Raw genomic sequence first — 22,567 nt, 5'->3', positions numbered from 1 at the left:
ACACACACACACACACACACACACACACACACACACACACACACACACACACACACACACACACACACACACACACACACACACACACACACACACACACACACACACACACACACACACACACACACACACACACACACACACACACACACACACACACACACACACACACACACACACACACACACACACACACACACACACACACACACACACACACACACACACACACACACACACACACACACACACACACACACACACACACACACACACACACACACACACACACACACACACACACACACACACACACACACACACACACACACACACACACACACACACACACACACACACACACACACACACACACACACACACACACACACACACACACACACACACACACACACACACACACACACACACACACACACACACACACACACACACACACACACACACACACACACACACACACACACACACACACACACACACACACACACACACACACACACACACACACACACACATCACGAAGTCTTAGCTGCTGCCGAGTGTTATGTTGCAACATCCAAGGCGATGTGAACAGCTAAGACGTAATGTCTCATCTTCTATTACTCTCTTTTCTGAAACGTGCAGTGCGGGCGCCGTTTTTTAACTCAGCACTGCGCGTTTTGTGAGCGGCCAGCGGCGGAATCAGAAGAATGACTTTGTTTCTCAGCTGCAAAGAGGAAATTCAAAGGATGGCCTGAAGTCGTGGCCATTTACCTTTACGCTCAAAGTCTGCTTTCTTGAGGAGAGTGCGCACCAGAAATTGCCAGCTCTGTTTTATTGCGAAACCAGTACTACTACAAGTCTAACCGCTCGTCGCTACGTGCCGTGTACGTGTCCTTATTTAAACAGACGAAGAAGAAGATTGCTCAGTAACCCGAAGCTAATGCTTTCGCTCCATATTCGGTTCATTAGCATTGAACCCTTCTCATTTTTTTTACTCTGTAGCATGGTAGCGTTTGTTAACCACAGCCAAAGTCAGCAACTTGGGACGTGATTCTCACAATATTGGTGCTCCTGACCAGTTCGGCAATCACGACAGCCTAACCATGGTAGCGAGGGCTCTACGAATCTCCAACTGTTCTAACGAGTGAAGTGTTTGAGCGTTCGGCACCCCAATGTGCTTCTCAGCTCTGTCTTTCTCAACGCTGACAGGTGACAGGTACGTCATAACTGTGGAGTACGCAATGCTCTCTTCAAGCAATTCTCAGAGGAGGCTAAGCAGCTTGTTTGTATCTAACCTCATTCCAGCTTTAAATACAGTTGAAACTCGATTTAACGAAGTTCAAGGGAGCCGTGAATTATTTCATTATATTGGGCATTTCTTTAAATCGAGTGTGGCATTTCTCGGTCCTATAATTTGGTACATTCGATTATAAGGTGCGGCGGCACCCAAAAAAGCTACCGCGGCATCATACTTGCGAAGCCTTAATGCACCCAAAATGAAATGCGGCCAACAAAAATGACTGGCGCCGTTCGCGCACAAGAAACAAAAAGTGTTTGTTACTCATCAAGAAGAGCCCGAGAGGACTACAAATTTATTTTCCAGCAAACAAGTCGGTGATCTTTGCCTGTGCGCGCGTTGTGAGCAATGACCGCATCAATTTCACGTATGTCTGAACTGTAGGCCTAAGTTGCCTAAGAAGCTGAGCTTGAGGGAAGCATGCACTCAAAGGCACGTGGAAATATCCGCAGAAGCACAATGGCGAACGAACCACACGAAGCACGCCACAAAAAAAAAAAAGAGAAAAAAAAAGGAAAAAAGCACCGAACAGCAACACCGCCCCTTAGAATGTGACACGAGACTTTTTTTTATCGCTGTTACCATCTGGTGAATTCAACTGAACACTACAGCTCTTGTTTTGCGCCGCGCAAAAAGGAAAAAAAAAAAAAGAAAAAAGCGGGACGAAGGTGCTCCGCGCCTTTACCGTGCGCACGCAATCAATAAATTTTGGGGCCCTTTCTACAAAATAGACCAAAAATAGCCCTCTTAACCTTCATTTTTCGAAAAAAGGGTCGTTAAATCGGGACAGTTCACGGAATTGATTTCGTTATTTCGAGTTAGTCGAAGCATTGGATCCTATGGGCGTCTGAGGGGGAATTACAATATCTTCGTTACATCGGGTTTCGTTAAATCGAATTTTGACTGTAGTAGTAGCCATTCTGGACACGCATTCTCGTATGCTTAACTATTTCGCCGCTAAAATTTTAGTTACGCATCTTAGTGCACCTCAGAACTGACAGCGGCTTTTCATTGTTGTTGCTGGCTCTTCACCCTGATTCGCAACGACAAACAGCACTAGCATTCCTTTTCAATTGATTTCCATTCCCATATATATATATATATATACTGAAATCTCATGATTGCGTCACGTACCCGATGTTTAAGTTGCACGGGAAGCGCACGCCGTCATGCGGCCGGAGTGACAGCCAGGTGCAACCTGTGCAAGGGAGGACACTATTTTTGGCAAGTGCTCTTGTAGATACATTCGCAAAACTCGACGTTAAATTCAAACAGATACTAAACCGTGAACAAGGTATATATGTACTTAACAACCCTGCCATGGTGGGACTTCAAACCCCATAAACCAAACAGATTCATTTACGTAAAAGCAAAATTATTGATGATAACAACCACGATACCACAGTAGTAACCATAGCAACTGCGAGAATAACAAGAACAACTATAGCCATAATGTAAACAATAATAAATTATTTCAGAGGAACAAGTTCCTAAATTGTTCACCCTAAACCGCGAAGGCATCACAGGCCGCACCTGACAGTCAAATACAATTCACAGACCGACGGAGGCACGGAGACACGCACTGCATTCATTGGCCTGGGCTATACTTCCATTTTTCTTAATATGTGTGAACACAGCTAGCTGCAAGTGCAGCCTGCAGTTCCGACTTTGAGTCATTTGTCCGCAGATAAACGGAAACTTTAAAAGTGCACCAAAACATCTCAAAATGCAGCCAGAGAGCGGCCGAGTTCGGAGCGCGTAAGGAAGAGCCGGGCGGGCGGCAGGGTAGGCCGCTCCCGAGTCCGGCTTTCTGCGAACGACGTTTTACTACTTGAAAGAGGCCCGGTGGCCAGGACTGGGACGGGGGCGATACGATGGCGTCTCTGGCGGCCGGATTTGCTCGGCGCGCGTTTGTCCGTTTGACGGCCCCCTTTCCGTGCGGCGACGCGCGAGGAGCAGCACTGTGCGCTATTACTCACGGGGGTACCAGGCAGGACCGATAAGCCCCCGACCAACTGTAAATATATATTCCCCTGTTACCGCTTCAAGACAATTTCGCGCTGCGCTTGGCACTTAGCACACTTCCTTCCCACACGACGCCGGGAAAGCTTTTCGGTGTTGCCCCCCCGCGCAACTACTGCCTCGGTGGGCAGTTCGCTGTCGCCGCAGTCAACGGTGTGCCATAAAAACGCACAGCGTGGTGGGAAAGTAAGGCAAGGGGCAGCGAAAATGGCTCCAAACAGTCAAGCACTGACCGGGCAGCAAAAAGAAGAATCTGTTTTTCAAGTTTCCCCAGTCAAAATATCGCTTTCGTGCACGGCGTAGATTCACCAAAGAAGAAACGAATAACCTCCAGCGGGGTTTTTCTTGAAACGGGGCAGTAAATACATGAGGCCAGAATAAAGAAACTTACCTCATAGCATAGCCGTCTACATGCTCGTCGGGCCCAGTGCACTGCTGTCTTAATCAGGCATTATTTTGTAGCGACGTGCGTGACCAGCATCGGCCGCGTGCCGAAGAAGAGGAAGCAGTGCCGGCACGAGCGCTGGAGAACACTTCGGGAATTTCGCCTCGGCCGGACGCTGCCGCCGCTGCTGCTCCAACTTTCGTGAGATAAATGTGGACGTCCCTGCCCGGCGACCTCCGCAATTTCATTCCGCTTGGTTCGCTTCTCAGATCCGAGGATTTTGCAGGTGCGTTGGTGCATTGACTGCATTCGGCGCACGTTGCATTAGCGGGATTTATCAGAGCGGAGACGTACTAGCGTAGACGTATACCTGTTTACCGTACGCCCACTGCACACGCTCTATCGTGGTCAGGAACGAGGTGGGGCCATTGCGAGTGTTTGGGATGGGTCTGGCAAACTGGCATACGTCTACGTTAGTATACGTCTCCGGTAACCTAATTTCCCCATTGATTCACGACCGCATGCATCGTCATTTGGCGTTCTTAATTTATTGAAGAGATGTACAAGATCTGGTCATCGTACTGCATTTAGCCGCTCTACTGCAGCATTTCAAGTGAAAGGAGTCGTTGTAACAAATTTTCTTGATGATGTTCGAGTGCACGTGGGTAATATTCCCTTTTCTTGTTTGTGACAAGAAATTTTTCTTTATGTCCGGTCCCCGCAAAAACGCTTCAGGCTCGATGGACTTGAAACGCTAGGCACTCGTGTACGTTTCTATGTAAGTGTAGGCTAATGAGCCCCAGACGGTCGAAATTACCGGAGTCCTCCACTACGGCTCTCTCACAGCCAGAGTCGACTTGGGACTCTACCAATTCAAACACTCCAGAGAAATATCGTTCTTACATCCCCGTCTTCCTTTTTCGGCTTTCGCCTGAAAGCATTTCATTGAAAGAGATTTTATGTTTATTCAGAAACTGAAAAGAAAACTAAATTTATGGTTTGGACACCTTCAACTCGCTTCTAATGGGCATGTAGGGGACACAAATGCTTGAAGTCTTTACTTGCACTGCGAAGGCTGCGTTAATATCTTCTTCATGTCAACGGTTGATAGCCTTCAGGTACATCGAACAGCAGAGCATGACTCAGTAAAGGTAAGCAATTAAGCATTTGGCACAGTGCACTGTTTTCTGTCAGCAGTGACATGTCCTAGCGGCATATGCGACTTTTGCAAAACTCAGATCTTAAATTAAAAAAAAAAAACATTAAGATGAGGAGCTTTTGTTATAAGATAACAGAATTTAAAAAAAAAAAAAATGTGGGTTCTTCAGCCGAGTATTTCTGCACTTATTTGAGCCGCGAAACTTCTGCGGAAGCTTTGATGTTTGATGATTAGTTTTTGGTTCTATTTTTTATTTTAAAATATTATTAAATATATTTAAAACAACATCCGAATCACAAGTTGCGAAAGCGTTCACTAAACCATAAAATTGCTGGCAGAGCAATCATTAATATACATAGGTATCATATTTGCCAAAGGTAACCGGGCTGCATCGTTTACATCGTACTCGTGCTTACAGCCAACCTGGAAATCAAAAAGGCCTTTAAAGGTGAGGACAAATGCTCGCTTTAGCTCACGCAGATTTGAATCTCTGAAAACAACATACATGCTCCACTACATGAGTGAGAAGTTAAACATACAATCTGGTTACTTTTCACAATGACGATACAGGCTCATGCGAAAGATTTTGAAATAATTAAAATACCTTTTCAGCTCTGACACTCCTGAACACTCAAGACAATACCAGATATTTCCCAGCACTACAGTCATTTAAATAAGGCTTAATAACTGAAATTCCAAACTATTGTAAAAAAAAAAAATCAAATCAATCAGTCAATAGAAAGAAAATATTCTTTTGATCTTCTTATTTGTTAACATCGCTCACCTCCACTGTTTCGCCTCCTCCGCTGCGATGGTCGCCGCTGCTTGGTGTTCAAGCCTACGTGGAAAAGTGAAGATGCCGTGAAACTTGCTCCACGAAGTGACTGCACTGTGGGCTTTGCTAGAGCGTCGCTTTTTTTTTTTTTTTTTTTAAACAGCGCATCTTTTGGAGCGAGATGACCAAAATTCTTTAAATCACGCTTTTGAAACTCTAAAACTCGTATGGCTGTTAAATGGCGGGCCACAAATCTCTAATTGCAACTGGACGCCTAACAGCAAATGTTAAAGATTAATTCTGAGAAATTACTGAAATAGATTACTGTAGTTAAGACTATTCACCTGTTTTCTGATTTCTTCCAACACTGGCACTGTGCTACAGAAGCCGCCTTAATATCTTAAAAAGCCTGTTTTTTTTTAAAATTGCTTCCTTGAAATACCGGATATATTGAGATCGACGGGCTCATAAGCAACGATTCCAAGTGATTCAGAAAGACCGACATATTGGTTCTAGAATAACGATAGACAACAGAGGTTACGGGGCTCAAACACTGAGCAAACAAAAAATCAAAATCAGCTGAAAAATAATTTGTAAGCTTGGGAATCACTGTGGAGGACAGTTGTTGCTTTACAAATAGCCCAACACCACCAGCTCTCTATTTAGTTTTTCTATAGCAGAGGGGAAAAAACGTGTTCTTGAATGTTGTCCTAATCAAGTGGAGATGCAATGTTTCAAATATACCTATATAGCCAAATGCACCTAAATGCTGTATAAGTGAAATGCAGGCATTGTCGGGTTCTTGTTCGGGCTGAGAATGTTGCACGGAAGTAGAAAGGGGCTTACATTCGTCGTTCTTTACAAATTGTTATGCTGACTGCGTGCAAACCATTCTTGGAACATTTTCACATTATTTTTGATCTGACTGAAACTTGATGAGCCCCGGAATAGACATTTAATCACGCTTTAGTTCTCGATATTTCTTGCAAGCATCTTTTTGGCGACTTCTTTTGCTCACTTACGTACAACAGCTTTTACTATTGGAATGTGACGTTGAGGGCAGTGGTCTTTACTGAAATGGATGGGGTTAGTACCTTGAAGTCCGAAATCAATACTAAGCAAACTGAGATGTTTCGCGGTCTGTGGTATTTTATTCCCGACAGAGCGAGACGTGAGTCTCATGACTGCGTTTGGCCTCTTCTAGTGATTTCCGGACAAGCGATGCATAAAATCTGTGTCACTCATGGAGAGTGGAATATTGCGCGTTTCTCCAAACTGGATCAGAGTCTCAGTTACGTTTTCGTTTAGCTTGGACCGGAGTTCTTTGAATTAAATGTTTTGTTGCCTTGAATACCCCTTCAAGTCCATTTTCTTTTCATTTTTGTACTCTCTCGAGCTGTACGAAAGTCATGGTTTTCTTTCTTTCTTTATGCACTCTAAAAAAAAAGAGTGTAAAAGGAGGGTAACTTCGGGATTTATGCTATCTGAAACCGCATGGCTTAAATATACCCTGCGCAATCACCCGCACGGAAGACGTTAGTCTCTCTCGCATGACTTTACACCCATTTCGTCCCTGCAGCTCAAGCAAAAAAAAAAGTTTGCCGCGTGTTTCTTCTTTTTTTTTTTTTTTTTTTTTTTTTATGATGGTAACCGGTTTCAAGCTGGGTGCGGCTGTGTTCCTATTTCCCGTCCGATGTCCTTTCAAGAGCTACCACAAAAGGACCCCTCGTTTTTCCCCCGAGGAGGTGGGGAATCGTCGAAAGTTGGGAGCATCTTATCTTCTTACAAACAGCGGTGCCTCCCCCCTTCACCCCCCCCCCCCCCCCCCCCCCGACACCCGTCCCGTCTTTTGACTCCTACGCGAGCTTGACCGTGGAGAGAGCAAGGCCGAACTCAGAACAAGGGCGGACAGACAAGTGTGTACGCTGCAAAACAGGGAGAAAGGGGAGGTGAGGGGGGAGTGGTGGTGAGACGAGAAGCGAAGCAGTTGCTTTTTAGTTTTGTTGCTTTTATTCTCAACGCAGCGTCACGTGTTCGTAGTTGCTTGAGCCTGCCTGCGTTCCCTGCGACTCTGCTAGTCCGAGAAGACGACGACGGCGATTGCCGCACGAGTCAGCGTTCGTGCTCTTTGTCGTTGGTACTCATCTGTGTTTTTAGAAAAGTTCGGTTGCTCTCAGCGATTATTTCATCGAGTGCGCTCATCGATGCCTCACTATGAAACGACTTCGTGAAAGTGTGAACTTCGGAATGAAACGGCGGATGGCTGGTCGTCGCGGTGGTGGTGTTCCAACGGATCCTTGGCGCCAAATTTCAGCCGCGCATGTAAGTGACGTTTTACATTTCGTTTTACGTGTTTTTCTCTGCTATTTAACTTGGCCTGAACATGTTTTGTTATTGCTTACGTCCGCGACGCTGCTTGTTTGTCTGTGAAACGGCCTCTGAGCACGACGTCTTGGATCCCAACCTGAGCATACCACTCCCTCAGTTCAGACTGGAGGAGCGGCGCATCCCAAAATTTTTAGATGGTCACGACCTTTTTGCGGGATGTTAATGGTGCATTTTTAGTCGTCTACGACGCTCACAAGCATATCCCGCGGTCGAAAGTATGCGTCGACGAGCGCTAATGCAGTCCCGGTGATACGCATTGACGTGTTTGCATGCCGCATTATTTTTGCTCGCTGCCTACAATCGATTTTGATCGTCTGTTGTTGCTGCTTTACGGGAACGTTGCCATAAATGCGGGAGAGCATGCAGGGTGATGGGTTAAGTTTACGGTTCTTTTGCCAGCAACACGCGTTCGAAGGCAGCGCGCTTGATATCCTAAAGTCACGCTTTCAGAACGCCGATTTAACCCCGCAGTTTTGAGCTGATGGCGTCGAGACCAGAGGTGGGACCGAGCCGATTCGTGTACATGTATACTGTCGCAGTGACGCAATGTGCAGGAAAGACATTTCCCACGCTTTTTTTTTTTTTTTTTCGCCGCAGGCTCAAGTCCTTCGTCTCGTCTGCGCAAGAACGTAGACTGTCGTTTCTTCAAAGAATTTGAAACTGGTCTCTGCTATCCGTGCTGGTAAGTCCAAAGCATTGTTTCCGTCCAGAAAGGGGCGTTTAAATTGACACGCGCACTTTCGTGGCACATATTGCTGATCACTGACATCTGCCTCAATGTATACTGCTTGGGATTCTCGTCGGAGAATATTTATGTCGCGTGCCATGTGTGTGTCTCCTTGCGTGTTGCCATTTTCGCTCATGCCGTGCAATATGGTGCACGCCCAGACAGTGACTTATCAATTGAGTTTCATTGTGTTTGAGGGCGTGTGCGAGTAAATGGTGTTATTTAACTTGCTGATCACTTATGTTAAGAACTGATAATAAATATTGGACTCGATCAAATCACTTAACAAGTGAAAAATCTGGGTTAGCTGGTGATCAGATGTCTTCAGCATTGAAGCAAACCATGTGTCACCCCTTCTCTGCTTTAAGACTGACTTTCTTTTTGTAATCGGTACATAAAAAGACCAGCGCAAAAAAAAAATAATAATTACGGGGACAAAGGAACAAAAAATGACAGGACGGGCACTGAAATACGTTTTGTGTTCCTTTGTACCTGTTTTCTTTTTTTTCGCTGGTCTTTTAGGGTGTAAGTATGAACCAACTGGCCCAAACAGCTATTTTGATTAAATGTGCTAATTTTCGTTAGCGAGCTAAGGAAAATTTTTATATCACTAATATTTTTCATTTGGGGATTTGCTATAGTTTCTACTCAGCTATTTCCATTCTGAACTTTTCAGCCTCCTGACCCATAGAAAGGAGGCTATGCCTGACCAATAACAACACATTCTTTTCCTTCTGTAGTTTCTGTTGTCAGACATTGTGTTATACTCATTACTACAATTCACTGGTACTGAGACATTCCCTCATTGAAGTTAATGTGTATTGTCATTGTGCTAGCAGTTTGTCATAAATCTGCTATTCTAGTTTATTTAAGCAGTTATTTCGACTGTAAAGAGGTGGCAGATATTGTTACAGATATATCTAGGAACAGGAGTTGTAGCTTTTAAGCTCATTGTCAAAATATTTGAGTCATTGTTGTGGCATGTGTGGCGCCATTATTTTTTGTACTATAGTTATGTATGTACTAGTTACAAGTATCATGCTAATGTTATGAATGATACCTTTGCTGCAGCGTACCTGCCAGTAGGAGGAATACGGTGTAGAAGTGCTGTTACTCCTGCTTCTAAAGATCAACCTGCTTTCTTCAGCGCTGGACGACTACTTACGGCAAGATTTGTGTGGTATGTATTTTTCGACATAGCTGTGGCATTGTGGTCTGTTCATTGTTGCTTTATGTCTATCAAAGAGCATATTTTTCGATGCTGAGGAGCAATAGCCCTGGCATTACATTGATTTTGGAACCATTCAGTGCTATTGAGCAAGTTAGCAAGGGAGGAATTTTTTCAGTATGTAATCGATCTGAACATGTTGACTTCTTTTTATTGAGTGAGCTGTTAATGTATGCCTCTTTTCTTTTTTTCTTCAAAACCTAATATTTAAATTGTTTGCACTTGGTTCTCAGCAGTAAGGTTATGTTCTCTGATGGGTGTAATTTTCAACAACTCACATGCTCTTATGTTGCTAGGTATGTCCACAATAGAATGAAACTAAAAATGAAGTACTGCAGGTGATATGTAATGGACGGTATTTTAGCACTTTCAGCTTTATTGTTTCTTTTGTGTTCTTTATATTGTTTTGTGCCATTTGTACTCAGCGTATTTTCCTTGTGTTCCACCACTACCATTTAACAAATATATATATATATATATATATATATATGCCCCCACCCCTTATGTCATGTCTATGGGCCTATAAAGGGAGAATGAATGAAATGAAATTTGCAGTACAATTAGAACTGGATTGTGCAGCACAGTGGACATGTCTGTGGTAGAGGATAATGGTTGAATGGCTAATCAACCAAAATTGACTTAACTTTTGCATTTTAATTTTAGGGGACAGTATTATATACCAGAAATGAGGGTCCCCAATATTATAGGTGAGCCCAGTTCTTAAATTTTCTGAAAGAACAATGTAGTTCAAAATACTGAACAAGGAAAGGCGTATTTGAAAACTATTGTCTTGCTTTCCCACATTGCATGTAAAAAATGTTGCTGCACTTGGTATTGTGGCCAGAATCATGTTAGCTTTTTCTGCATCATCAAAAACACAAAATATGTCTATATTATCTGAATAAGAAATGTCAGCAACACCCTTTTTTAGTTATGTAATGTGGAAAAACCAACTTACAAAGCTTTTAAAGGAATATTTTTGATGCTCATTATGTTAGACCACATAGATGATTAGGAGGGTTTTAGGCCTAGGCTCACTCATTAATAGCCTTCAATTTTGCAGTTTTCATATTGCCTCTTATAAACAAAAAGAATAGATAATTAAGTCTAATCCTGAAGCTGTACCAGGTACCCAAAGTCCACATTGCTGCACAACCCACCGGCAGAGACTGCACGGGTGTCTCTTCATAGTTTATGATTTGCAATCTGTAAAGGTAAAGAACATAACCTTCGAGAAATTTGTTGTAAACACTTTTTAATAATCATTCTTGTATAATATTGGTCAGCATTTACAATTTCATTAGTTAGGCATCTAAAGAGATAAGCAGTTGACAGTTCTGGCAAATTACAGTTTATGAGAAGTTTTATTCCTGCTGCATGTGCTGCGAGCATTACATGAAACAGCAATACATAGAATCTCAAGCTTTGTGGTTTGTTCAAGGAATTATAGGGGTATTGAAGTGTATTGTTTTTTGCCTCCTGAGCAAGATAATGTAGTTTTGAAGTGAAACGGCAGTCTCGAGAAGTTTTTGGCATCGGCATAAGCTGATGTGTGGTGTGAAACTAGCAATGAACTTATGTAAAAGTTGCATTTTATTGTCATGCTTTACATAATTCTGCATCTGTGACATCACTGCAGTAATGCACATGTGCAGAAGGTGCTTTGGATGTGCCTTGCTATCATTGCTCTTTTAGCATGAAATGTTCCATCTTTCAGAAGTGGTATCCCGCATTTTATAAGGCATAGCCTCTGTGGTATATTCATGCCTTTTTCCAGGAATGTAAACTGCACTAAAGGCAGAAACAATAGAATGGCCTTAGACATACCCCTGCAGGAGCAAGCTCTGCAGGAACAAGCTTCATTCGTTATATTCATGAGAAATGACAACGAATGCAAGAACAAAAGAACCCCCCCCCCATCCCTCCTCCCCCCCCCCCAAAAAAAAAAATAAAAAGAAGAAGAAGAGATTTGCAGTTGTCACTTGTGATGGATGATCAGATGACTAAAGACAGTGTAGTCTCAGGAAAACATTAACACTATAGGCAACATAAGATAATGTCATGAAGGATCAGAGACAGTGTTTTCTAGGAGGGTGAGACCATAGTGACTAGAAACAAGACCACTGGTATGGTCAGGTGTGAAAACAAACTATAATGTTTGGGTGTTGGAGTGGAAACCAGCAAACAACAAAGGTGAAAGTGAAGGTGATAAAACAAAGTTTAACATAAAAAGCTAATGATAAAAAAAAGGAGAACTGCACATATGAACGAGTAGAGGGAGGGGTTTTTTAAATCACATCTTTTGCCTTTATTAGGCTAGCTTCTATTTTATCAATATGTTTTCATTCATATTTCTTTAAATAACCCTCTGGGTAGTCCAACATCAGTGATGCCTATGGCTTGACCCTGCTCCTAACAAGAATATGTCTCATTGTATATTGTGTCTTATTGAGCATATTGTCAATTTTTTCTGAGATTGCAATGTGCTAGTTGTCTATGTGTGTGTTAGTGGCACAGGTAAAGCTCAGATTTGGAGAATTTTCATTGATCTATATATTGTGTGATTCCACAATTCTCATTATATAAACACTTGGAAGCCTGTACTGGTGCACTATTTCCATCTGTCTTCCTTTTTACTTGCCCTTTGTGCAGTGTTATTTTTATATGTGAATTAATTACTCCATAAGCATGTTTTGTGAGACTTTCTTCGTGAGTAACCGATTACAAGTTCTCTTTTCTATGCAGGTCAAATACGTGGTACATCCCTGCCCTGACTGTGCGGAGAAGATTATCCAGTCCCTTGCTGCAACTTCGGTGTATAATGAGGTGAAATAAACACCATGGTATGTTATCTTAACCGATTGTTCTGTAAATTCTTTTTGTTCACTCTGCAACATAACTTACGGCTTGAATACAACATCACAGCCTACCTCACCTGAAACATTGCTCACTGTCACACTCCAGACGACACAAAGATATTGCAATGTTGCAACATAATCTTTCCTTCCAGAAAATCTTAAAATGTATTGGTTAGCTTTATTCCTGCTTCCAGTGACCAAGTTTACGATGCAGATTGGTAATAGTACTCTTGTGTGGATAGCATATATATACCACAAGATGATGCTTAGATACCCTATGTAATATGGCATTACTTTAAACTGCTTGGAGGGAAACGTTATCCTTCTCCTGGTGGTATAAGCTTGCACCATAAAGGTGCAAAACTTTGCGCTCTTTGTCGTAATATAAATTTATACTCTAAAATGGTAACTTTGCACCTGTACATACAGGATAAGCTTACGTTGTCAAGGTGCAAACTTGCACCTTTGATGCAAGGGTATGCTTATGCCATCGACAGACTAAAACATAGGCCTTTATGAAAGGTGCAACGTTATGCCTAGGTAGAATACAGTTACACTGCTTGTGAAGGTGCAAGTTTATGCTACCAGAAGCGTAATGTTACACTACATGCAATGGTATAAATACTTAGTCTTCCAAGACACAGCGTAACCTTACCCCAAAAAGGTGTTAGCTCAGCGACAAGCAGTTTACCCCCCAAAAAGACTAAGATCACACCTTTTTTTTTTAGAGTGTGGTTGACGGCTGCATGGTTGTTGGTCGAATATGTTTGATGCGGAAACTTCCAGCAGGCTTGTGTGAACTGAAGCTGAGAAGTTTCCTCGTGTGTTAGAGAGGCATCGTCTGTGAAAGACACAAATGAAAATTGAAATGAATAGGGTAAGAACAAAAATTTGCTATGGAGAAAAAAAAAATGCTGAGGGTGAACATGGCCGTACCTGGTATAACGTGCTAAGGTGCTGGTTTGGTGTAGTTTATCTTGGTGCATGGTACATGTAGATTGCGTTGTCGCTGTCTTCTCTCCGTCATTTGTCAGAGGCACGCTCGAGAGGAGTCTGATGTGTGCTGTCCAATCTGCCAGGAGCAATATTGATATAAGGCACGCTTTAGACAAGTCGGGCAAACGGGCCTCATGGCCTAGGCCCCAGGGACAACATGTCAGGATCCAAAGGCTCCAGGAGGACTAGATTCTGATCTCACCCTCCGACTTTAATAACGGAGGGAATGGCGAGCCGGTTAGACTCCGTTAGACTTAGTTAGCCGGTTAGACTAAAATAGAGATAAAGGGAAATTTGACCAAGAGATCAGAGCTTCGGACAAGGCTTTGCTGATCCTATCTGGTGACATGCCCAGGACATGCATTGATCGTGTCGTGTAGATTTCATCGTTTGCTCCTTTTATTTCCGCTGGATTGCGCATACATATCTGAACCACGGTGTTGTCTAAACAATTAAAGTCCTCTGGCAGCCTTAGCCAGCCTTGCTGAGAACAAAGCTAGCGGAATTGATGGCATTCCAGCTGAGTTGCTTCAAAACCTCAACCATGACGGCGCTGTTAACGTTCTGTATACATTATGTCAGCAAATTTAGACAACCCTGCAGTGGCCATAGGATTGGAGGAGGTCAGTTTACATCCCTATTCCAAAGAAAGGCAGTGCCAAATATTGTTCCAACTACCGCACGATTGCGCTTATTTCGCATATGCTAGCAAGGTGATGTTGAAAATCCTCCAAGGTAGGCTGCAGCAGTATGTGGATCGGGAGCTTCCGGACGTGCAAGCTGGGTTTCGCAAGAGCAGAGGAACTAGAGACCAGATTGCCAACCTTCGCTGGATCATGGAAAAAGCAAGAGAGTTCCAAAAACCTATCTACTTCTGCTTTATTGATTGTGCAAAAGCGTTTGACAGCGTAGATCACAACAGATTGTGGCAAGCTCTCTAAGAGATGGGAGTTCCAATTCACCTCATCTGTCTCCTCAGGAACCTGTACGAAGGACAAGAGGCCACAGTCAGAACTGGGCATGGTCTTACTGATTGGTTCCCGATTGAGAAAGGAGTGAGACAAGGCTGCATACTCTCGCTCTGCCTATTTAACCTATATGCTGAGTGCATCATGAGGAAGGCCGGTCTGGACGAGTCTTCAGCTGGAGTGAAGATTGCTGGGAAACGTATCAACAACCTTAGATATGCGGATGAAAGAACTTTAATGGCAGAAAGTGAAGTGGAACTCGAGAGACATCTGATGCGCGTACAAGAAGAGAGTAAGAAGTTTGGGCTTAAACTGAACATTAAAAAGACAAAGATCATGGCGTCTTGCCCTATCAAGTCCTGGAGCATCAATGGACAAGAAGTGGAAGCTGTGACAGATTTTCTGTTCTTGGGCTCCAAGATTACCTCGGAAGGAGACTGCAGCCATGAAATTAGGAGACGCCTACTTCTGGGAAAGAGAGCCATGGCTAGCCTTGACCGCCTAGTAAAAAGCAGACATTAGTCTGCCAACCAAGATCCGTATAACTCGTGCTATGGTATTTCCAGTTGTGTTGTATGGATGCGAGAGTTGGACTGTGAAGAAGGCTGACCGCCGAAGTATTGACGCGTTTGAATTGTGGTGCTGGCGGAGAATCTTGAGAGTTCCTTAGACGGCCAGAAGATCAAATCAGTCGATATTGTCGACCATAAACCCTGACTGCTCATTGGAGGGTCAAATTCTAAAGTTAAAGCTGAGCTACTTTGGTCATCTGATGAGAAGAGAGGAGTCGCTGCAGAAAGATTTGATGTTGGGAAAGGTTGAGGGTCACCGGAGAAGGGGTAGGCAGCGAACGCGATGGTTAGATGGCATCCTCGAGGCACTGCAGATGAAGTTATGTGATGTTAGGAAGATAGTGAGAGACCGGAAAGCGTGGCGTGATATGGTCCATAGGGTCACGAAGAGTCGGACACGACTGAACGACTGAACTGAACTGGTAAAGGAAACATCCTGAAAATGCAACGCCGTTAGCATAAAAAAATATTCCTGTTGTTGAAAAGTGAGCAAACTTAGCGAATTCGTGCAAGTTAAGCAGGCCTGCAAGGGGTGTAGCTGGTGATTTAGCAGTGAAGTGGCAGAACTTTCTTCTCAGATGCCTGGCTCATGATTGTACCTACCGAATGAAATTGAAATGCCTTACGCACAAGCAGGCTGATGGTTACGTAAGGCAGTTCGACTTTTTATTTCCAACGACGTGTTTAAGAGACGGCACAGACGAGCAAACAGTCAGAACTTCACGAATATTCCTGTCCACGGAAAGCGATCTTCGAGGGCCGCAATATCCAAGTAAAAAAGGGCATAGGAGTAGATTGGTGTGCACGAGCGGGTTGCACGAGAAATTAATTCAAAATAAACAACCGGGATGGAGAGACCAGGCTTGAAATATGCAACTAACTTTTATGGCCCACGTTTCGTTCATTCCACTTGTCGATTTCTGGATTGCTCGCTAGCTGCCAGCCACCTCCACGTAACGCCGGTGCCTACGCTGGAGCCTATAGACGGAAGGCTTATTGCCTCTCTTCCGGTCACACTTGAATGTCAGGACCTTCCACTCTATCTCCCACCACCCCCTGTGCTCCTCATTGCCCTGATTTCCTGCCTCCACTCCTTTCACGCTCATTCACATACAAGCAGAAATTTCCACAACACCCGTCACGTGCTTGCAATTTGCTCATTTTCTTGCCGGAAAGCACCGGGCTCTATCCCTGGGCTAAAGGCTAGTGCACTCTTCTATCGTAGGCGTCGGAATAGCGTCGCCTCACATGTGTCAGACAGTATATCTAGGGCTTGCACAATTTCTAGACAGTGTCACTTGTAAATGCTCGCTTTATGATGAAGTAGATGTTGGGAGGCGCTCATTTTTTTTTCTACTCTCGAGCTGCGCGAAGGAAGGGAAGGACCTTTTTCGTTAGCATTCCAAATCTTCGACCGTTACAAAAATTTGCAAACAAGCCGATAAAGAGGGAAAGTTTCGCAGTAGCGTCGTTTTTTAATCCTTGAGCCTAGCGAATGTGCATGTCTTCGTGTGTGAGTGCATGTGCTTTGAGGACAGTTTGCCGTGTGTCAATGCGGCCCTCGCTAATGGGCGAGGAGACACGGGTCTCGGCAGATCAAAACACGACAAACGTTGCCGGCACGCAGGCCGGCCGTCTTTTATGAAGACCGCCACAGTAGTAGTAGCAGCAGTAGTAGCAGCAGCAGCAGCAGCGCGTAGGTGGAGCCCAGCAGCGCCGCAGAGACGTCGGGCCCCCATAAAGGGGGAGGACGTGAGCAACGTCGAAAACACGGTCTGCGGCGGCGGGTCGGCGGCGGCGGCGGGCGAGTCGAAAGTGCCGCCTGAAAAAGGCATGAGCTGCGCGGGGAATGCAAAGAGGAGCGCGTCTGCCGCCGATGCATTACCCTCCGTGCGCCGCCAAGTTGGTTGGAGCACACTTTCCTATTGGGGTGATAGCTGGGCCCGTGATTGATGACGCCAGTGCCGAGGGGGACTCCATTTTATGGACGGCCCGCGATGTACACAGGCGCGGGCCCCCTCCTCGGGAGTCGCATTGTGATCGAGTGCAGCCGCCAAGTGCGATGGGCACCCATCGGCGGCCTCCCTAATGAGCCGAATAAGACTGGCGGCTGACGGACGCCGCTGGCCGGACTGGGCCGACGAACTGCGCAACAATAGCGCCGCCGTTTATTGCCCCCTGTCGTCGCTGCTCTGTTTACGGCACCCCTTCCGTTCCTCGCACGGCGGCTGGCTCGTTTGGAGGCACACTTCGCGTACAAATTTCGGGGGCCGCGTTTAAAGGCAAGAAAGGTCGCGGGGCTGAGATTATGGCGACACGGGCCTTCGCTCAGCTTGTTGCTTTACGAGTGACAAACAAGACGAGAAAACTGTGCTCTAAATGGCTGGACGCCGGTCGTCATTAGCGCGAAGCAGGGGCTGGGAGTACGTATCACTGCAACCTGCTTAATGGGTGCATTTCCACGGCACAAAAAATACCGTACGCTCGTCGTGAAGAGCGGCAGAAAGGCGGGCAATGGGAAAGGCGGTGAAGGTGTGTTGACGGGTCGGCGACCAATGTCTTTTTGCGATTCCGTTTTTTTCTTTCTTGTTGTGTGTGTGTGACGCTAATCTTGTCAGATCAGTCTCCTCGTACAGCGTTAGTTCCATTCTTTTGTTTCGGATCTCCGCGATTCCTGTGCAGTCTTGTCCATTGATTTTGGATGCAAAACGTTGCGTAAACCAGGAAAATAAAAACAAAAAACAAATCTCGCTTTTGGTAGTGTATTGCTCTATCGTTAAATGCTTTACAGCCTTCCTGAAGCTTAACTTGCCGACTTACCGCATGCACCAATAATGTTGCAGACGTTTGCAGCCATGTTTAATGACGTCTATCTTGGGATGCAAGCAACGTTAACAAAAAACTACTTACGAGTTCATCTCTTTCCATAACACTCTTTCTCTCTCGTACCACGGCTGCTCAATGGAAGCGCACCAAGTGCGCCTAAATTGAGTCGCCGTGCTAGGAACCATAAGAATGCATTAAACAGGTCACTGACGTTGAGATAAGCGTTTTCATGCGTCTCCATGCGGTCCCATCGTGCTACGCGCATGTCGACGAAGCCTGCTACCCGGAAACGCCGGTGTGATATATGTCGTAATTTGTTTGGCGCGCTTCTCAATCCAACGCTCGAGTGCTACAAGCAAGAGCACATCTCTTTTCTCGCTTCACGCGCAAGAGCAGCGTAGCGTTCATGAGAAGTTTGTCTCCGCCCGTCACGGTCGTCCGCAACCGCATTTAGTTCTCAGTGAGGTGAGCATGCTGCTGCTGCTGCTGCCGCCGCTCTTGTAGCAGAGTCTTTGTTGTCCGTTATAAAAGTCAGCCTCAAAGACTTCTGGAATGAGCAGTATGAAAACATACTTTTTTTTTTTTTGTACAGGGATGATGGAAACGCATACGTACCTGGTTCCTATTTAAAGCTACAGTGTTCGGGTTTCGCGCGTGAACCTGCGACGCACGTATATAGCGCCCGCCGTTCCTGCTTCAGTGATGCTGATTCGTCACTTCACGATCTGTAACATATTGCTCAACGAAATTAGCAGTATTGCTCCATACGCGCGATGAAGGAATTCTCTTGCATCGCAGGGCGCTTTTCTGCAGCGACTTTAAAGAAAAATGCTGACCCCGACACCGTTGCGCTGCGTCATTTGTGCACAAGTTGACATGCACGTGAGTCTGTGTTGGTGCGCCTGCAGTCCCCGTGAAATGTGAACAATGCTTCCTTAGCTTGCAGTCGTCGTCTGATGTAACAGGTGGCGTGGTATATGTATGTGTATTTGCAGAAACGGGAGCTGTAGCATTATTGTGCAATGCAAACAATATAATGTGATGCCGTAGCCTGACACCCAGCAGCCGATGGTGTGGCACCGATTTATAATACCTCGCAGGTCGTCTATTTCGTATCCTGCCGGATTAAGCCATTTTCGCACTATTTGCTGTAGCTGCTTTTGTGTACGGTCGCGCATGACTTTTAGCGCGTTAGCACTATGACCCCAACTCCCGCATTTGGCGTTTGCTTGCTTGATTGTTTGTTTGTCCGGCGCTCCTCACGAACATTGCTCTTGCAGGTGGTAGTTCGCAGGTGACATGGCCGGGCACTTATTGGTCGGCGGTTTGCGCGACCTCACAAGACCATGTGACAGGACTAAACTAGTGGAGGTGCCACATTTGGCAGCACTTTTGAGATGGGAATCCAACCTCTCTGGGCCTTTTGAACCCCGAGTGAGACACGCTGCTCGTATGGCATGCAGACACGTTCGTAAAGCTTGACTACAGCGGAGCTTTCTATTTGTGTCGCTCCTGCCAACGTGGGAAGCATAATCATATGACAAGCCAACCCAAGTCAATTCAAATTAGGCCAAACCATGGAAAGCCAACATAAACCATGCAAAGCCAGGGCTAATACGTGCAAGCACACATTAAATTGTAATTAGCCGCAAGCTAAACCAGCCGATCATTTTTTTGCCTGCTACCTGTTGCAGTTGTTTCGTTGTAACCAGCGTTGTTGAAGACGTCAAAACACGCGTGACAAGTGCAACGCTTAAGTACACCTGCATGGGCGATAAAATTCAATCCCTAACGCGTTAAAACATCCCAGATAGCACAGTTCATTGGCCCAGTGTTGGTACTTGGTTGGCAATGGTCGGCCAAACATATATAAATGTGTTGCCAACCTAGTGCCGATATTGGGCCAATTGATCGCGCCACCTGGGATATAATTGGTTGCAAAGAACCCGCAGTCGTGTGAGTTGCTCAGTATGTATAAAGATGCTTTACGGAGTCGCGACCTGATGTTACGCTTTAGGCGTGTCTCTGTTCACGTCTGCGTTATAATAATTTTTCTTTTTCACTTCTTATTTTTGTAAATCTTCACACCGAATTAGCAAGCCAGCTTGCCAGCCTCGCTTAACTTTATACATATCTCGATACAGCCTTCCCCTTAGCTCCTCATCACACTTTTATGTCGAAGAGAGCAAGCTAAATAAAAATTGAGAATTCTGCTTGCTGGGCGTTAAAAGTTAACTGAAATATATTACCGACTCCCAGCTACATACGGCGCCGCTGTTGTTTGTGAGTGTTTCTTCGATGGGGATTTTTATTGGTTTTTCCTTCGACTGCGTTCGGGAACACCGCTCTGGCTCGCGTATTGAATCACGTCAGGCTGCTAGGGGGCGCTGGCGTCCTTCCCGCCTTTCGATAATGCCGCCGTAATTAAGGCACGCTTGTTCTCGCGCCTTCAATACGCTCGCGCGGCAATACCTTGAAAGAAAATCGCCAGTATTACCAATATTCAGCCCCGCTTAGTAAACGTGTAATTAAAAGCGCGATGTTCAACTTTCGCGTCTGTTGCCCCTGAGCGCATTAATGAAATTAAAGGCAGAAACAATAATGTCAAACCAGCCGAGCCTCGTATAGCTTTAATTTTTTTTTCCCCTTCCTAAGGGCGATGTGTGCTTCAACTTTCATATTAGTTGGAAGTTATTCCTGTTTTCTTTCATCTTTTGCGACAGCGCGTGCAAGAGTCAGCATTTGATGCGATGGAAGTGCGGAAATCTCGGTGCGAATCTCAGAATGAACAACACGGACTCAACCTAGCTTCTCCGACAACCGTCGTCGAGGCATCCCAGCGGCAGAGACGGCACCTTGATTGGGTTACCTGCCAGACAGCACGCACGCGGGAGAAGGAAGTTGGATGCGTGTGGAAGCAACTCTTAATCTTTCAGGGAGAAAAAAAAAGAAGGTTAGGTCCCATCTCGCGAGTTGTGATGAATAATGAAGACGTCTGCGGTATAAGCCGTACATGACATCCACCCGCAACTCGAAATGGAAAAATTGGGTGCGTTCCCTACTACTGTACCACGCCCAATTCTCCGTGGTTCGGGGAGGAAAAGAGAGAGACAGAAAAGGAAAACTGGAGAAGAGGGGAAGATTGGTGCCTGCGTGCTTGTTACCCGTACTGCGTCCCTGTTATGATCGGGCCGGCGGAAGAACAAGCGATCGCGCTCGGAGCAGCGGGCGCAGACAATGATTATCGTGGTCATTAGTGGGCCGTTTAATAACGCGCGTCCTTTTTACTCGCTCGCCGCTCGCGTGCTTCATCTCCTCTCTCAGTTCGACTTCGAGGGCGGCGATGAAAAATGCGCTCGGCAAAAAGAAAGCATCGCGTACCATTCTGCGGAGCATGAGTAATGAGGGCGAATCAGTCTTGCGGCGCAGCTCCGTAAGCAGTTTTTAATTGTTCGGCGATGAGAGTAATTAAAGAAAAACCAATTTCTGCTCGCCCGAGTTTTGCACTTTTGCGCTGCTGGCGGGAATGTAGACACACGCACATACACACACACACGGGTGTGCGCCCGCTTCAAATATGGCTGGGCTGCCGCGCGTTGTGTGAAGAATATTGTGGCCGTAAGTTCGCGATGAAGCCGCGGCGCGCTTCCCACGGGCCCCTTCCTCTCGATTATTGGCGAATAGAGGCCACTAATTAAGGCGCGTTCTCTGCAGTTGGGACCGTGAATTAACGGAACAAGGCGGCGGCTTTTGTTCCGCCTGCTCTCGCTCATCTGTTCTTTAGTGTTGGGAAAAAAAGGATGTTGATTAGAAGGGCAACCGGGATAGACGATCGTTTGCCTACTGTTGGTCCATCTAAAACAGCGCACGTAAAACACGAAACACAGAGAAGAGCAGTTTTAGATGGATCGCTACCAACTAGCCCAAATTTCGACATTACTGAACTGCCTATTGTTGTCTGCAATTGCTTCTTTTGGGGATACTGAGGAGATAAATATGTGCAGTTACAATACGAACTTTTGCCTACGCTGACCACACATCCGCCCTCTTCGTGATAAACAGATGAAAAGCATATGCTGATATCTTTTGTGACGTCATGCACTTTCATTTATACACGGCCTGATGAGACAATGAATAGTTAACCTAGTTGTTAGACCAGCCCATTCTACATTGAGTTCGGAATGTTTACCAAATCCGCCATATTGGGTAAACATCTGAAATCCGATAAAGTCGGCGAACGAATTCAGATACAAAACTTGCGCTTGCCTTCACGCAATGCTTTTCCTCAGCTTGATTTTCACGAGGGCTCCAATCGCTTATTCCGTGAGGAGAGGCTAAGTTTTTGGGTTCCGCCGAATAT

The 22,567-nt window shown here is 45.3% G+C and overlaps 1 protein-coding gene and 1 long non-coding RNA gene across 2 annotated transcripts in view; both read left to right on the top strand.

Annotated features, from left to right (window-relative positions):
• LOC146205917 (protein APCDD1-like) overlaps positions 1-22,567 on the top strand; it is a 214,952-nt gene that overhangs the window by 59,659 nt on the left and 132,726 nt on the right. The window lies entirely within an intron of this gene.
• Positions 7,479-12,844, top strand: LOC146205918 (uncharacterized). Its single transcript, XR_014703228.1, has 4 exons — positions 7,479-7,966; positions 8,630-8,714; positions 9,831-9,939; positions 12,733-12,844. It is a non-coding gene; the product is annotated as an uncharacterized LOC146205918 (long non-coding RNA).

The sequence above is a fragment of the Amblyomma maculatum genome, chromosome 1 (assembly GCF_055883805.1).
Source record: "Amblyomma maculatum isolate TAMU_Amacu chromosome 1, ASM5588380v1, whole genome shotgun sequence".
Classification (NCBI taxonomy): domain Eukaryota; kingdom Metazoa; phylum Arthropoda; class Arachnida; order Ixodida; family Ixodidae; genus Amblyomma; species Amblyomma maculatum.
The sequence above is the reverse complement of the archived record's forward strand: the minus strand, read 5'-3'. Positions and strand labels throughout refer to the sequence as shown.